We start from the raw sequence: 15,742 nt of genomic DNA, 5'->3' as shown, positions 1-15,742 counted from the left end.
GCAAACAGTAAAAAACTATTTGTAAAAATGAAGTGTTTTTGACTAAACTGTATCCTCATTAGAATTGTAGAATTGTGGAATTACCTTTAATGTATAAACACACACAATATATATATATATATATATATATATATATATATATATATATATATATATATATACTCCTCCACCTTATTCATTGCAGAATCCCCATGTTCGGATACACAGCACACAGACAGCTTTTACTTCTGAATATAAAACAAAATTGAACCACTTTTATGTATGAAAGTCTAATTAGAGAATAAGGAGCTAAACGTATAGCGTTCCGTGCATCTAGCTGGCTTTTGCTTTCACCGAGAATGACATCCTATTTCCATAAAGCTTCCATTTCTTTAAGTACACTATTCTATGTATAATACATTTTTAACAATTGAAATACTTGCCTATTTATATATTTACTCCATATTATTTATAAAGAAATCTATAGTTTGTTATTAAAAATAAAAATGTTTCAGACTTTTACTTTTTTGATTTATTTCTTAATCATCATCAATATAAGCGCTGGCTTAAAACCACCACAATTCAGTGGAAGAATGGAATAATAGAAAAGTAATAAAAACCAATATCAGATCAATGTGCTTCTTGTACATGGTTGCCTTGGTGCTGTCTTGAATCTATAGAAAGATATGCATCTAGTCTGTGGCACAGCCAAAACTTCAGTCTCCTGATATACTTCTCCTCATCCTTTTGTGCCACAGTCCCTTAATCCCTGCTTAAATATATGTTGCTGGCAACTGCTACTTTTGCCATTAAAGGGTCAGTCTTTGTTTTCTAACAATGGAAGCCTGTGATTCATAAATCTAACTGCAGTGCATGAGAGAGGGGTATTTACAATGCACAGACTGGCAACCATTATGAAACATCATATAGCTACATCTACAGGTTTAATAACCTAAATCAACACAATCCGACTGTAGTTCCACATGTAATGCAGATGTAAAAATTCACTTACCAGTGGCGTAACTTCTAGAAATGAGCAAATACTGATCGATCAAGTAGGTAGTCGATCGAATATTAAGGAATTCAACATATTCGATTCCGCGGTAAACGCAGTAAAAATTCGTATCCCCTCCCCAAAATTTTGCTGGCTCAAATCACCTCAATGACCAAAAACATTGCTGTGCAAGGCTCAACTCACCTCAAGGGCCAAAAACACTGCTGGTACAAGGCTCAACACACCCCAAGGGCCAAAAACACTGCTGGTGCAAGGCTCAACTCACCCCAAGGGCCAAAAACTATGCTGGTTAGAGGCTCAATCCACCTAAAGGGCCAAAAACTAAACTGGTTAGAGGCTCAATCCACCCAAAGGGCCAAATACTATGCTGTTTAGAGTCTCAACTCACCCAAAGGGCCTAACATTCTGCTGGTGCAATGTTCAACTCAATTAAAGTTGCAACGTTTAGATGGCTTCTTTCCAAACCGAGGGTGATTCCTTTCGGTAAGATCTGATGGCTGTTTCCAGCCCTGATTATCCTGGTTGATCTTGTTCAGTAATGAGGCCAGCTAGGCATGAGGATCTTCTACATTAGGTTGTCCATGCCCACTAATGTGCATGAAGACTCGATCACAGTAAATGTTCTTATTTTTCTCCAATTCAATCTCTGAATGAACTGCTCTGAAAGATGGCCTAGGCACTGCTGCAATGGCAATCACTGGCTTTTCCTGTTCTGGTACCAAAGAATCTTGTGTCTTACTTGAAGAAGAGACACAATCTTAGTCTGATTGCTGGTTGCTTGTTCTGCAGAATTTGGATTTGGGTCTGTCACTGCCTTGTGATGAACTCCTCATTCTGGATCCCATTACTGTCAATAGTCTCTAAAGTCTTTTGACACTTTGAATTTTGGCCAGTTCCAAACAACTTAATTTGGAAGGGCTCACGTTAAGGGCCAGAAAAGTGAATTTTTGAAGGTTTTACCACATCACACACACATATACAGACACACACACATACACAATGACAGTTAAAGGTGGGGGCTGTTGGATTTCCCATTGCCTATGCCATCTGTGATTGTCATGGGCAACATGATTTAAAGGGGTGCATGCTAATGTTTCTTTAGCTTTAAATTTGTGTTTCTGTCCATACTATTGTGGAGGAAAGAAGGTTTCCAAGTATTTTTCCACTTTCATAGAGTTTTTATTGAGTTTAGAAAGTGTTTAGTCAATAGGCTGTGATAGTGGGGTAATAATACTGGGACTTGGGCGTGTTAGATGCCCCCAGGCATGCTTCCCCTGCAGTCCCAGTTGCATTCCAGAGGTGTTGTCATCATTTCCTTTGCTTCTTCCAGACCCATTTTCATTCATCAAAGCCCAGTGCATTGTCCCCCATAGTTCCCTGACCTCAATCCAATTGAACACTTGTTGGTAGAGTTGAAGCAAAAGCTATATTCGTACCCAAGTAAAACAACTAGTATGCACCAACCTTGGGAACCAAATAATAAAAATTAGAATTTAGATTTTTAGGAGCAAAACAGTAAGAATGCAGTTACATGACAAGAATATGCATAACCAATCATATGCTAAATAGTTGCAAGTCAAATTTATGTATGAGATAGCCAAGATGATTGCCTATAAAATGATGGTAGTCTTATGTTCGAAGCTGTAGTGGGTGGAGAGATATGGAGCCTGACAGTCAAAAGTTGAAAACATTGTTACACTTTTGCTTGTCAGTGTATCTACCCTAAGGGTATGTTCACACATCAGTATGCCATCTGTCCGTTTGAATTCAGTTTGAGACTAAAAACGGACTGATACACATACTGATTGTATACTGACACCTTCTTATGCTGATAGCAAACGCTGTCCGTCCCCTAGAGGACAGATAAGGGGATTAAAAGTAGCAATGGTAAACAGAGTATAGATAAGGAGATATAATAAATGTCCCTGTGTCCTCCTTATCTCTACTCTGTTTACAATTACTACTTTTAATCCCCTTATCTGTCCTCTAGGGGATGGACAGCGTTTGCTATCAGCATAAGAAGGTGTCAGTATACAATCAGTATGTGTATCAGTCCGTTTTTAGTCTCAAACTGAATTCAAACTGACTGATGGCATACTGATGTGTGAACATACCCTTAGCTTAACTTGAATTTGGTTAAGGACTTTTCTCAGGAACACAATTGAATATTGCAATATGCTAGCAAAACCATTAACTAGCTAAAGTCCACAACACAACCAATGTGTGGACCTAATACAGGCAACTTTTGAAAGTATACTGAAAAATGCTGTTGTTTTGAAAAGTTGAGTATCTTGGAAAACATATTTGGACATTTTTGTAGATCTGGACAGTTACTTCTTCGATTATATGCTGTATAGTCATTTTACCCTGTACTGACAGTATATTACATCAAATGGATATTAACAATACAGATGCCAGTCACATCTTATTTTCTCTTTTATCCCAGAGAAATAACATGAGTGAATAAAAAGCTGTGTATTCTAGGTGTGTATAATGTGAAAATCTTCTGTACAACATTGCTACAAGAAAATGCAATTGCTGAATGAACTGTAAAATTGAATGATTTATAAAACCTTAACTTGCCTTCCCTAAAGCCTTTTAGACAGCATAACATAATGAAACAATACAATATTCATAGTTACAGTGATATTTTTCTATATCTATGTATTTAGAGAACAGCAATAATGTTTGGATGATCGTAGTCTATTTAAGTGGATATCTTCTTTGCAGGAAATAAAAGAGGACTTTAAGGGGGAATTATTTAATTAGGACTTAATTCACATGTGGATTTGAAATAAGGACTGCATCTTCAGCCTACTAAAGCCCTTAATAAAGATATGCATTAACTAAGCATTTCAGGATCAGTTCTAATCCCTTAATTATTGTGGCTACAAAGGAAAGTGAATACCCTATAATATTCCTACTTACTAAATAACATTTCTGTTCTGGAAAGGAGTACGCTTGTTCTATGGTGTCATTATTTAATGATACTGGAATCGTTTCAGCTTCCTCGATACATTATAAGCAGAATACAATACAATTTGGCAAAAGAAAAAAAACTATAGATATCTTAAATAGTTTTGATAGGAATGGGACAAGTTTAGTTTTATTCTCATTAAAGAGAACTTGTCACATGTTATAGAGGAGAAGGCACTGAGCAGATTGACGGATAGTGTTATGGAAAAAGACTCTGTATAAATTGTCATTTTATTTTAATTCGTACTACAAGGTCCTTTTAATAGGACTGCAATATTGAACCTCCTCTTCTCAGTCCTGTGATATAATTCCATTGGTGACATGGCTACACTGCGGCACAACCACTATCAATGTATGACACTGTATTTGGTGAGTAGAGAAGAGAATACAGCAATACATGCCATAATCCGTGCAACCCCTTTAATGGCCGGCGGCTTAACGTGTATAGACACTAACAAAAAGTAGGCTGTAACTAGAACAACTCTGTTGACTCTCAGGCTTAGAATGAGAAGGAACTAAAATTAATTAACTAATGAATTAGTTAAAACATTTACTAATGCTAATAGCCCACCCAGTAACTAAATCTATCACAGTGCACACTGTGTAACAGAATGGGGCATCTTGCTAACAGTTTTCCACTCTACTTTTTTAAAGGGATTTAGTTACCAGGGTGAAGCATATTAACAGCAGCACGGGTCAGGCTCACCTAAATGTAACGTCTTTTTACCCGCGCCATGAAATTGTGTGGCTCTGTTTCCAATATATTTCTTTTCTTCACATTAGTACATCTGGAGCACTGTGCTCAATTGTGTTGATCTGTCCCTCTATGCTCCACACTACTCTAATATGGCCGCCTCCTCTCCTCTTCTTTGAGTGATAGGGACTGGGAGTTACGCCTATATCTTACATTTATGCCATCGTATGGAGCAGTGTACTATAGAGCGTCTCAGTTTTGAGCAATGGAGCCATCGCTGGTGCTCCAGACTGCTCATTTCCATATTGTGAAATCAATGAATAACTGCAACAGAGACACACATATTCATGAGGAAAAAAGGCTATACATTCAGGTGACTCACCTATCTAAGGATATGTTCACAATACAGTTATTATATTCCGTTGCTGTCATCGGTCAAAGGATTACAGCAATGGACGTTAATGGTAGTAGAGTAATGGGCACAGCCCCCTCTATCTGTGTCCATTACTATTCAGGGTGGGTTCCCATCTGCGCCCAGTCTCCGGTTTAGCCAAGCTTTCCGTTTTCTGCCCCGCAAAACTGAACAGGATATGGAAACCCTGCGGTCAGTTTTCAAACTGGGTTTGTAAAGGTGACCACCCGCGTGTGTCTTCCACAGGGAAACCACTTTTTTTTTTTTTTTTACCCGGTCCCAAAGTCCTGCATGTTCGACCTAAAATACCTGTTTTAGACTGAGGTTCTTGGTGTACCAAAAACTTTATGCTAGAGATGACCCCAAAGTATAACAATAGGAGTTTCATTTTGGACGTTTTTGGTCCAAAAAAAACTACTGGGTGAGTTCTCTTAACAAATACTGTCAGTGCTGCCCCCTGCTTGTCAATATCTGACCTGAGGTAAAATACTCATCTCACTTCAGATGCAGCACTGTCCACAGATAGCAGCAGTTACACCAGTTATCCAGAGACATGGCTGCCCTACAACACTGAATCCAGAAAAAATGGCAGAAGTTGATTACTATTGTTTGCCTAGAGATCTCCACTACCGACTAGTAATGATCTTTATCCCTTAAAGGGATCCTATCATTAAAATGCAATTTTTTGTCACTAAGAAAGACTATTCTTGTCCTACCTTTCGATGTCTTCTACGCGCCGCCGTTTGGTAGAAATCCCAGTTCTCGTTGGTATGCAAATGAGTTCTTTCGCAGCACTGAGGGTGGGCTCCAGTGCTCAAACAGCACTGGGGGCATCCCCAATGCTGCAAGAGAACTCTCCAGTGCCGCCTCCATCTTCTTCAGGAACGGCTTCTTCAGGCGTCTTCTTCCGGCTCTGGTGGTCAAACTTCTAGGCCTTGGGCCTCGGGCAGAGCCGATTGCACATGCCCGTGGCCACAAGAAAAATGGCTGCTTACACTGTAAGTAAGCGACCATTTTCTTGTGGTCTGTGGTAGGAGAAGAATAGCCTTTCTTAAGGCTATTCCTACGTGTTATTCACAAAAAATTGCGTTTTAATGATAGAATCCTTTTAATCTATAGCTGAAACACACCCAGCAAACCCAAGCTTACTGTATGATAATAGTAGTTATATATACATCCAACCAACCATTATGGTATTGTATAAGTAAGGCTAGGCTCACACTTTTTAGTTTATTGTTCTGACAGAATGAAAGACACTGCACCCTCAGTTTGCATCCACCAAAATTAACTGCAATGTTAAAAAGTCCAAAACTTGCTTTGTCCTCTCAAAAAGAGAAAATATGATGAATTGCAGTGCTCACTGGATTTAACTGATTTGACCTCTTACAATGATTGACAGGAGGTCGTCTGAGACTCAGGCTGGAAACACATTGTGAAATTCCTCAATAATAGCAAAATGACAAGAACAAGTTTTGTGTCCTGGGAAGGAGATTTGGAGCTGGGGTTGCCCCATATTTGCCATGAATTAGATGAAAGGATAATGGTATGTTCACACATGACGGAATTTGCATTCCACGTGTGAACACTTCCGCGCGGCTAGCTGAGACGGAATGCCAGTGCTGAAGAATGGGCCTGATTGGGAGGGAGCCTCACGTCATGAGTCAGCCGCGGAATCCACGGCGCAATAGGGCAGCTCACTTCTTTTAAGCGGAAAAAAAGAATCGAGTGGCTCTCATTGAAGTCACTGGGAGCCATTTTTGGAGCTGGATTTTGAGGCAGATTCTGCGTCAAAATCCGGTCCAAAAAACTACATGTGAACATACCATTAGAATGGATTAGAGGAAAGGAATGAGGAGCAAATACTATTTCTTTGTGTTAAAACCCTGCAAGTCACCAAAGAAACTGTGTGTTAAAGAGCGCCAAGAGCCTATTAAACTGCCACAGGTTCTCTGCCTATTATTTGTATCCCACATCCCAACCTCCTCCAGCCAAGAGGTCAACACAAGTGTGTGGCCTGGGGGAACTACAAACACCATCATCTACACCAGCGCATCCCCTCACCATCACTCTGTTGTCCTAGGACTTGCAGGAGATTCTGTCAGGAAAGAGCCAGTGTCTATGATAAAGACCATGCCAGAAGCCATTTGTGACCTAAATATCCTGCTTACCCACACCGCTGTGCCTGTAGGTGCTGAAGATGAATAAACAAATATAATGTCACCATGCCTACTGTAGTATTAGAGCATACAGTACCTGCAGATAATAATACAGATACAGCTTTTATTTAATCATGTATTTGTCACATCATTTACTGTAATGAGAATTACACAGAGGTTGTAAAGTCCATTATATAAGTGTGACTATGGCTTTCATCTGTTTGTACATTATGATTCCTTTGATAGACATTTTACATGCAGAAAAATATACATACTGTAGCAGAATAAGACAATGATTAGTGTTGTAAAGGAACAGTATAGCTTCATAAGAAAAAAATGGCTATAAGACAAAATGAAAAACGCTTAAAGGCAAATGACCTTACCTATCAGAGTCAAGTAAATTTCCTAAATTGCCCTACATATTTTATGAGGCCCATTGTGCTACTGTGCAAAATTTAATGTAAAATTACAAGAGATGAGCGAGTAGTGAAAGATTCGATATTCATTTCGAGTAGACCCTCAATATTTGACTATTCGACCGAATATCGAATCCCATTATAGTCTATGGGGAAAAAATTCTCGTTTCAGGGAAAACCACAATTCGACTAAGGAGAGTCACCAAGTCCACAATGACACCCCAAGAAATGATGCCAACACCTCTGTAATGCAACTGGGACAGCAGGGGAAGCATGTCTGGGGGCATCTAACGCGCCCAAGTCCCAGGATTACCCCACTATCATAGCCTATCAACTAGACACTCCAAACTCAATATGGAAACTGGAAAATACTTGGAAACCTTCTTTCCTCCACAATAGTATGGACAGAAACACAAATTTACAGCTAAAGAAACATTAGCATGCACCTTTAAATCACGTTGCCCATGACAACCACGGATGGCACAGGCAATAGGAAATTCAACAGCCCCCACCCTTAACTGTCATTGTTTATGTGTGTGTGTGATGTCGTGAGACCTCCAAAAATTACTTTTCTGGCCCTGCACGTGAGCCCTTCCAAACTAAGTTAGAGGCCATTAAGTTGAGCTTCCAGGTCCGTGGTTATGGATACACAGTGTAAACAATGAAGTGAAGAATTTCAGATAGCGGCCAAACAAAGCAGTTTTGTTGAATCAATGTATTTAGGAAAAGTCTTAAATCCACATAAGCTAACAGAATAGATAGGATCCTTGAGATGGGACAACCTTTTTTAAAGGGGCTCTATCACTGGCAAAAGTCATTTTTATCTAAACACATGCTTGCATAGGCTTTAGAAAGTCTATTCCACACTTACCTTTAGTATGTAGATTGCTTCAGTGGTGTCTGAATAAGTCCGTTTTTATTCATATGCTAATGAGTAGAGATGAGCGAACAGTGTTCTATCGAACACATGTTCGATCGGATATCAGGGTGTTCGCCATGTTCGAATCGAATCGAACACCGAGTGGTAAAGTGCGCCAAAATTCGATTCCCCTCCCACCTTCCCTGGCGCCTTTTTTGCACCAATAACAGGGACAGGAACTACGACACCGGGGGCATTGAAAAAAATTGGAAAAAGTCATTGGCTGCCGAAATCAGGTGACCTCCATTTTAGACGAATAGTGGATTTCAAATCCGGGTCATATGAGAATGTGAACTTTGTGACTATGAGACAGGGATAGCTGTACAGGCAGGGATAGCTAGGGATAACCTTTATTTAGGGGGGGAATGTTATTAAAAATAACTTTTTGGGGCTCTATCGGGTGTGTAATTGTGATTTTTGTGAGATAAACTTTTTCCCATAGGGATGCATTGGCCAGCGCTGATTGGCCGAATTCCGTACTCTGGCCAATCAGTGCTGGCCAATGCATTCTATTAGCTTGATGAAGCAGAGTGTGCACAAGGGTTCAAGCGCACCCTCGGCTCTGATGTAGCAGAGCCGAGGCTGCACAAGGGTTCAAGCGCACCCTCGGCTCTGATGTAGGAGAGCCGAGGGTGCGCTTGAACCCTTGTGCACCCTCGGCTCTGCTACATCAGAGCCGAGGGTGCGCTTGAACCCTTGTGCACACACTGCTTCATCAAGCTAATAGAATGCATTGGCCAGCGCTGATTGGCCAATGCATTCTATTAGCCCGATGAAGTAGAGCTGAATGTGTGTGCTAAGCACACACATTCAGCTCTACTTCATCGGGCTAATAGAATGCATTGGCCAGCGCTGATTGGCCAGAGTACGGAATTCGGCCAATCAGCGCTGGCTCTGCTGTAGGAGGCGGAGTCTAAGATCGCTCCACACCAGTCTCCATTCAGGTCCGACCTTAGACTCCGCCTCCTCCAGCAGAGCCAGCGCTGATTGGCCGAATTCCGTACTCTGGCCAATCAGCACTGGCTAATGCATTGTATTGGCTTGATGAAGCAGTGCTGAATGTGTGTGCTTAGCACACACATTCAGCTCTACTTCATCGGGCTAATAGAATGCATTGGCCAATCAGCGCTGGCCAATGCATTCTATTAGCGTGAACTGAGTTTGCACAGGGGTTCTAGTGCACCCTCGGCTCTGCTACATCAGATTGCTACATCTGATGTAGCAGTGCCGAGTGTGCATCAGATGTGTAGTTGAGCAAAACTGACTCAGCACTGCTAAGTCTCTGCATTCGCATAGGAATGCATTGGCTAGCCTTCGGCCAATCAGCGCTGGCTCTGCCGGAGGAGGCGGAGTCTAAGGTCGGACCTGAATGGAGACTGGTGTGGAGCGATCTTAGACTCCGCCTCCTCCAGCAGAGCCAGCGCTGATTGGTCGAGTTCCGTACTCTGGCCAATCAGCACTGGCCAATGCATTTCTATGGGGAAAAGTTAGCTTGCGAAAATCGCAAACTGACAGGGATTTCCATGAAATAAAGTGACTTTTATGCCCCCAGACATGCTTTCCCTGCTGTCCCAGTGTCATTCCAGGGTGTTGGTATCATTTCCTGGGGTGTCATAGTGGACTTGGTGACCCTCCAGACACGAATTTGGGTTTCCCCCTTAACTAGTTTATGTTCCCCATAGACTATAATGGGGTTCGAAACCCATTCGAACACTCGAACAGTGAGCGGCTGTTCGAATCGAATTTCGAACCTCGAACATTTTAGTGTTCGCTCATCTCTACTAATGAGCCTCCAGCCAGCTCAGGAAGTTCCCAGCAGCCTCCTCTCTCCCATTATCTTCTATGTGTGTGAAGCAAACAGGAAGCGAGTCATCAGCAGCAGCAGGAGCCGTCTCCCATAGAAGACAATAGAGAGAGGTGTACACCATCTATCGTGCACTAGTCTAATTAGCATATGAATATAAACGGACTTATTCAGAAACCAGTGAAGCAATCTACATACTATAGGTAGGTGTGAAATACACTTTCTAAGGGCTATGCAAAGGTGTGATTAGTTAAAAATGACTTTTCCTAGTGATAGAGCCCCTTTAAGTCTCAGGGCATGAATATATAAGATTTATTATTCATGTGCTAGCGACAGGAGGGTAAATTTTCTCAGGGGGTAATTGTGTGAATAAATAAATAAATAAATAAAGCCCCCTCTGTTTGTTGTATTTTTATATTCTCTTCATTCCAGGTATATCCTTCCCTGCATTTAGGAGAAGAGAATCCTATAGAGATTTGGAATATCGATAAGACAGTCAGGTCTCACTATTAGAGGAAGATGTCCAATAGTTGAATCCAGGTGAAATAATGAACTTCAAATGCCCCATCTTGGACCAGAGGGCAACATTTCTTACTCCCTAAAGTAACATAATGAGGACACTGTCAGCAGTGGCGTAACTAGGAATGGCGGGGCCCCGTGGCGAACTTTTGACATGGGGCCCCCCCCGACACCGAAGATCTCGACCGAGTCCCTCCTACGCATTCCTGCGCGCTCTATTATGTTCCATAGTGGCCCCTGCACACAGTATTATACCCAATAGTGGCCCCTGCACACAGTATTATACCCAATAGTGGCCCCTGCACACAGTATTATACCCAATAGTGGCCCCTACAGGACTAAATACTGTCACGTCACCCGCTGACCGCTATACCAGAACAAATTGTGGATAAAAAATCTGGTCATGTGCATTACAATTTAGTAACTCCATGTGCCTCATATTAATAGCAGTTAACCCCATCATCTCCCTCACATTAACCCCTGTGTGCCTCACCATAAGAGTTACTGATATGTGAGAGACATGGAGGTAATAATAAAGTATCTTCATTACTATTACCCCCATATGTCTCACATATCAGTAACTCTAATGGTGAGGCACACAGGGGTTAATGTGAGGGAGATGATGGGGTTAACTGCTATTAATATGAGGCACATGGAGTTACTAAAACACAAGTAATCCCCCCAAATGCCTGATATTAATAAGTAACCCCAGTACGTACCTGTGTAGCTTTAGTTTCATTTTCCTTCTTCCTCTTCAGTGCAGGACGGCAGGAGCTCGGCAGGGATAAGCCCCGCCTCCTCCTCTCATTGGTGGGCAGAGGACAGCAGAGAAAGGGAGGGGGGAGAGAGGGGGAGCGTCCTGAAGCGCTGACAAGAGCCAGAGCTGCAGCTCCTGTGTCTCAGCCGTTGCTGCAGCTTCGGGGCCCCCTGTTGGTGGAAAGTATTCCACCAACAGGGGGCCCCGATCATTATACTCAGGGGTCCGAAAAGACCTCCGAGAATAATGATAGCAGCAGTAGCAGCTGTCACCGGGCCCCTAATGTCCCGGGCCCTGTGGCAGCTGCTACCGCTGCTATGGTGGTAGTTACGCCACTGACTGTCAGTGATCTCTTGTAGATGAGGGCTAATAATAGCGGGTGCAAAACTCAGCGAACAGTCTGACCCATAGACAAGTCCTGAAAGGGAGTCTTTTATTCTGGCTAATGGGATCCTAGTCTGTCCCTGCTCTATTGTAGCCAGAGCTTAACTAAGGACCAGTGAATATTTGGCTATTCTGATATTACTGGAAAATAAATAGTAAGATTTTGGTTATTTCAATTGACATTAACTAAGAAGATATGGATTAGACAAAATTCTAAACTAGTTTAGCTAGAAAATGCTAAATTCAAATCACAGGAGAAACTTCACTTTTTTTTAATAAGATGTAGACCTGGCAATAAGATGGTAACAGGTCTGGGTACATCTAGTATGAGGTGGAGAATAACTTTGAAGACACATGGTTTATTTGCACTTTTGAGAACTGAATTGATAGGTGAAAATGTATATTGGCATAGTAAAAGATGAAATAAAGTACATGCTACATTATATGAGCAAAAGGCACAAATTATAATAATGCAATATTGTCAGGGTTACAGCAGACTCACAACTCCTGAACTAATAAGCTAGTATGGTAGACAAATGCTGGAGATTCACATGCCACAGGCACTGCAGTCAGGTCAGTGTCAGCTACACAACCATACTTGGCGATTAAAATCAAGAAGGTCGCAGGATGAGGCCAGTTAACCGTACAATAATAACCAATAATAGGGGGTATAAACCTCTTCTCCCTGACATCAGCACCCACGCAATACTATTTAGAATCAATTTCTTTTAACCTTAAACTTTTATCAAGGCGTAGCTGCATATCAAACTTACACCTTGACCTTATCTTCACGGAGTAATAGAAAAAAATGTGTTACGGCAGAACCTTGAGAAAATATCAGTCCATATCAACACTCAGCATGCTGTATGATAAAATCATCCAATGTGTCTATAAAAAAATCCTTTAATTTATGGCGATTAGAATTCATCCTAATGCAAAAAAAATGTTAAATACAGATTAGAAAAGGGTTAATGGTGTAACAGAGACACTTCAATAAGGAACAGATCTAAAAATGAAAATTTGGCTGTGCTGTGTTATTCAATACATGCAATTTGCTAGGTACAGATAGAGCAGATGTGATTTTCCTCATTGAAACCAGTTAATGTGAAAAATAATACACTAATTAAAGGAATAATGCATGCTTTGCTGTACTTTCATTAGAGCTCGCGTGGTAGCAGGATTACAAAATGTGTCAGCATTGTTGTAATGGGCCAATAACATCTGCTACTTCCATGCCAGCTCATTTTTGTATTATGGCAATAAGACAAATAATTAAATTACATACAAAAAACTATAAAATGTTTTTTTTGTTTTTTTTTTCCAAAGAGGTAAATGATGGTGATACAGAATCACTACTGGAAATGACATTTTACCAGACATAAATATGTAATTGCTGCTGGATAGAGCGGAGTACATCATTGCCCAATGTATTGTGCAGCTATTAATGTAGGCATAGAAATTGTGCAATATTCAAGTCACTTATTTAATATTCTGCTTCGGGTTGCTTTATTGTCTTTGCGTATACTCTCATTTTCTTTATACCTTTTCTACATTTCACCTGTTTTATGATGGAAACTTAAATAAAAAGCTGATATCTGTGGGATCATCTTTGTTAGATAAGATTTGCAGTGGCTGAATATACCGAGCAATCTTATTTTCAGCAGGAAGTCTATAAAGGGTTAGACTTTGCTGCAAGAACTGACATTCAGAGTAGACACATCAGAGCGCCCCCTAGCTGTAACCTGGGGCAATAGGATCTACACTTATTGTAAAAGGACAGGTGGAGATATAAGGGAGGACAAAACCGTACTTAGCTAAAACATGTTATACATGATAAAACATTTCCCTTCATTTGTTTAAAGGGGTTCAATAGCACAAAATGGGGAATTGATTGACATTCCAGGGTGCTGAAAAATACACCCAGTCACCCAATGAGATCCACCTCCTGTTGCTAAATACCATCACTAGTCACATGACCACAATGGGTTGGCAATTAGAGTCTGCACAGCTCCTTGCAGTCACATGAGCTGTGAAGATTAGAGATGAGAAAAGACTAAAATGTCCGAGGTTCGAAATCCGATTCGAACAGCCGCACACTGTTCGACTGTTCGAACGGATTTCGAACCCCATTATAGTCTATGGGGGGGAAATGCTCGTTTCAGGGGTAGGCAAAATTAGATAAAATTATACTTACCAAGTTCACGAGTGATGGTCGGGCTGGATTCTGCTTGAAGTCTTCTCCCGACGCAGCGCCCCCGCATCTTCTTCCAGGTGGAATTCACTCTGCCTAGGCATCCGACCTAGGCAGAGCCGACTGCGCATGCGCGGAATGTATAGCATTCTGCCAATCAACGCTGGTTCTGCATCGAACCTTAAACTTCAAACAGCTAGTAGTGTTCGATCGAGTACGAGTATTTCGAATACCGTAGTATTCGATCGAACACCTACTCGATCGAACACTACTCGCTCATCTCTTGTGAAGATTTGATATCAATTGGTAACTCAAATGACATCATTATAACTCAACGAGGGCAATACTTCCTACATCATGTGACTGAGAAAAAGTTTTAAGAAGTCAATTATCCTGGTTTTCATATAGGTAATGTACCACGTCAATTTTAAGGACACCAGTTTCTGATTAAACAAATTCAATGCCATTTCTCAACCAACTAAAAAACCTTGAAATGACCTGAGCCATAGGGGAAACACGGTGGCTCAGTGGTTAGCATTGCAGTTCTGGGGTCCTGGGTTTGAATCTCGCTAGGAACAACATCTGCAAGGAGTTTGTATGTTTTCCCCTTGTTTGCGTGGATTTCCTCCCTTTCTACAAAGACATACTGATAGGCAAAAAAAAAAAAAAAAGTACATTGTGAGCCCGATATTGGGCTCACAATCTACATTTAAAAAAAAAAAAAAAAAACACAACACACCCACTGAGTGGCCATACACAAACATATATAGCATATCACTATATTGCCTTAAGAAGCTATAAACATCAGATATACATACATGGATTTTTTTTTAATTTAAGTCATCTAGTGGCACACATCATAGATCAAAGATGAAAGGAAAGGAAGGACACACCATTGTGCTTTAAGCTAAGATTTTAGAGAACACAATGTTGACCCCTTCCCACTGCAGGCATTTTTCAATTTTCATTTTTCATTTTTGATTCCCCCCTCCTCTCCAAAGCCCATAACTTTTTTTTTCCGCTTTCAGATCCATATGAGGTCTTAACGTTTGCGGGACAAATTTTTACTCATGATGCTACCATTAATGATTCTGTACAATGTACTGGGAAAAAAAATCAGAATAAGGTGGATTTAAAGAAAAAGTGCATTTGTGCGACTTTCATACAGGCTTCATGATTACGGCGTTCACTGCACAGCCAAAATGACATGTCATATATATTCTAGTTTTCAGTGCGATTCTAAGGATACCAAATTTGCATGCTTTTATTTACATTTTAACCCCTTAAAATTCTAAAACTGTGCCAAAATATTTTTTTTTCTAAAAGTCGCCATACTCTGACATCCATAACTTTTTTATACTTCCGTGTAAAGGGATATATAGAGACCAGGTGCACTTCTTAGTTATACCAGTTTAGAGAATTGGAATTGCTTTGATCACTTTTTATTCAAATTTTTATCAGAGGCAAAACAGTGAAAAAACTGCGTCCCCCCCCCCCCCCACTATGGTGTTTACGGCAAA

The sequence above is a fragment of the Leptodactylus fuscus genome, chromosome 4, assembly GCF_031893055.1.
Source record: "Leptodactylus fuscus isolate aLepFus1 chromosome 4, aLepFus1.hap2, whole genome shotgun sequence".
Classification (NCBI taxonomy): Eukaryota; Metazoa; Chordata; class Amphibia; order Anura; family Leptodactylidae; genus Leptodactylus; species Leptodactylus fuscus.
The sequence above is the reverse complement of the archived record's forward strand: the minus strand, read 5'-3'. Positions refer to the sequence as shown.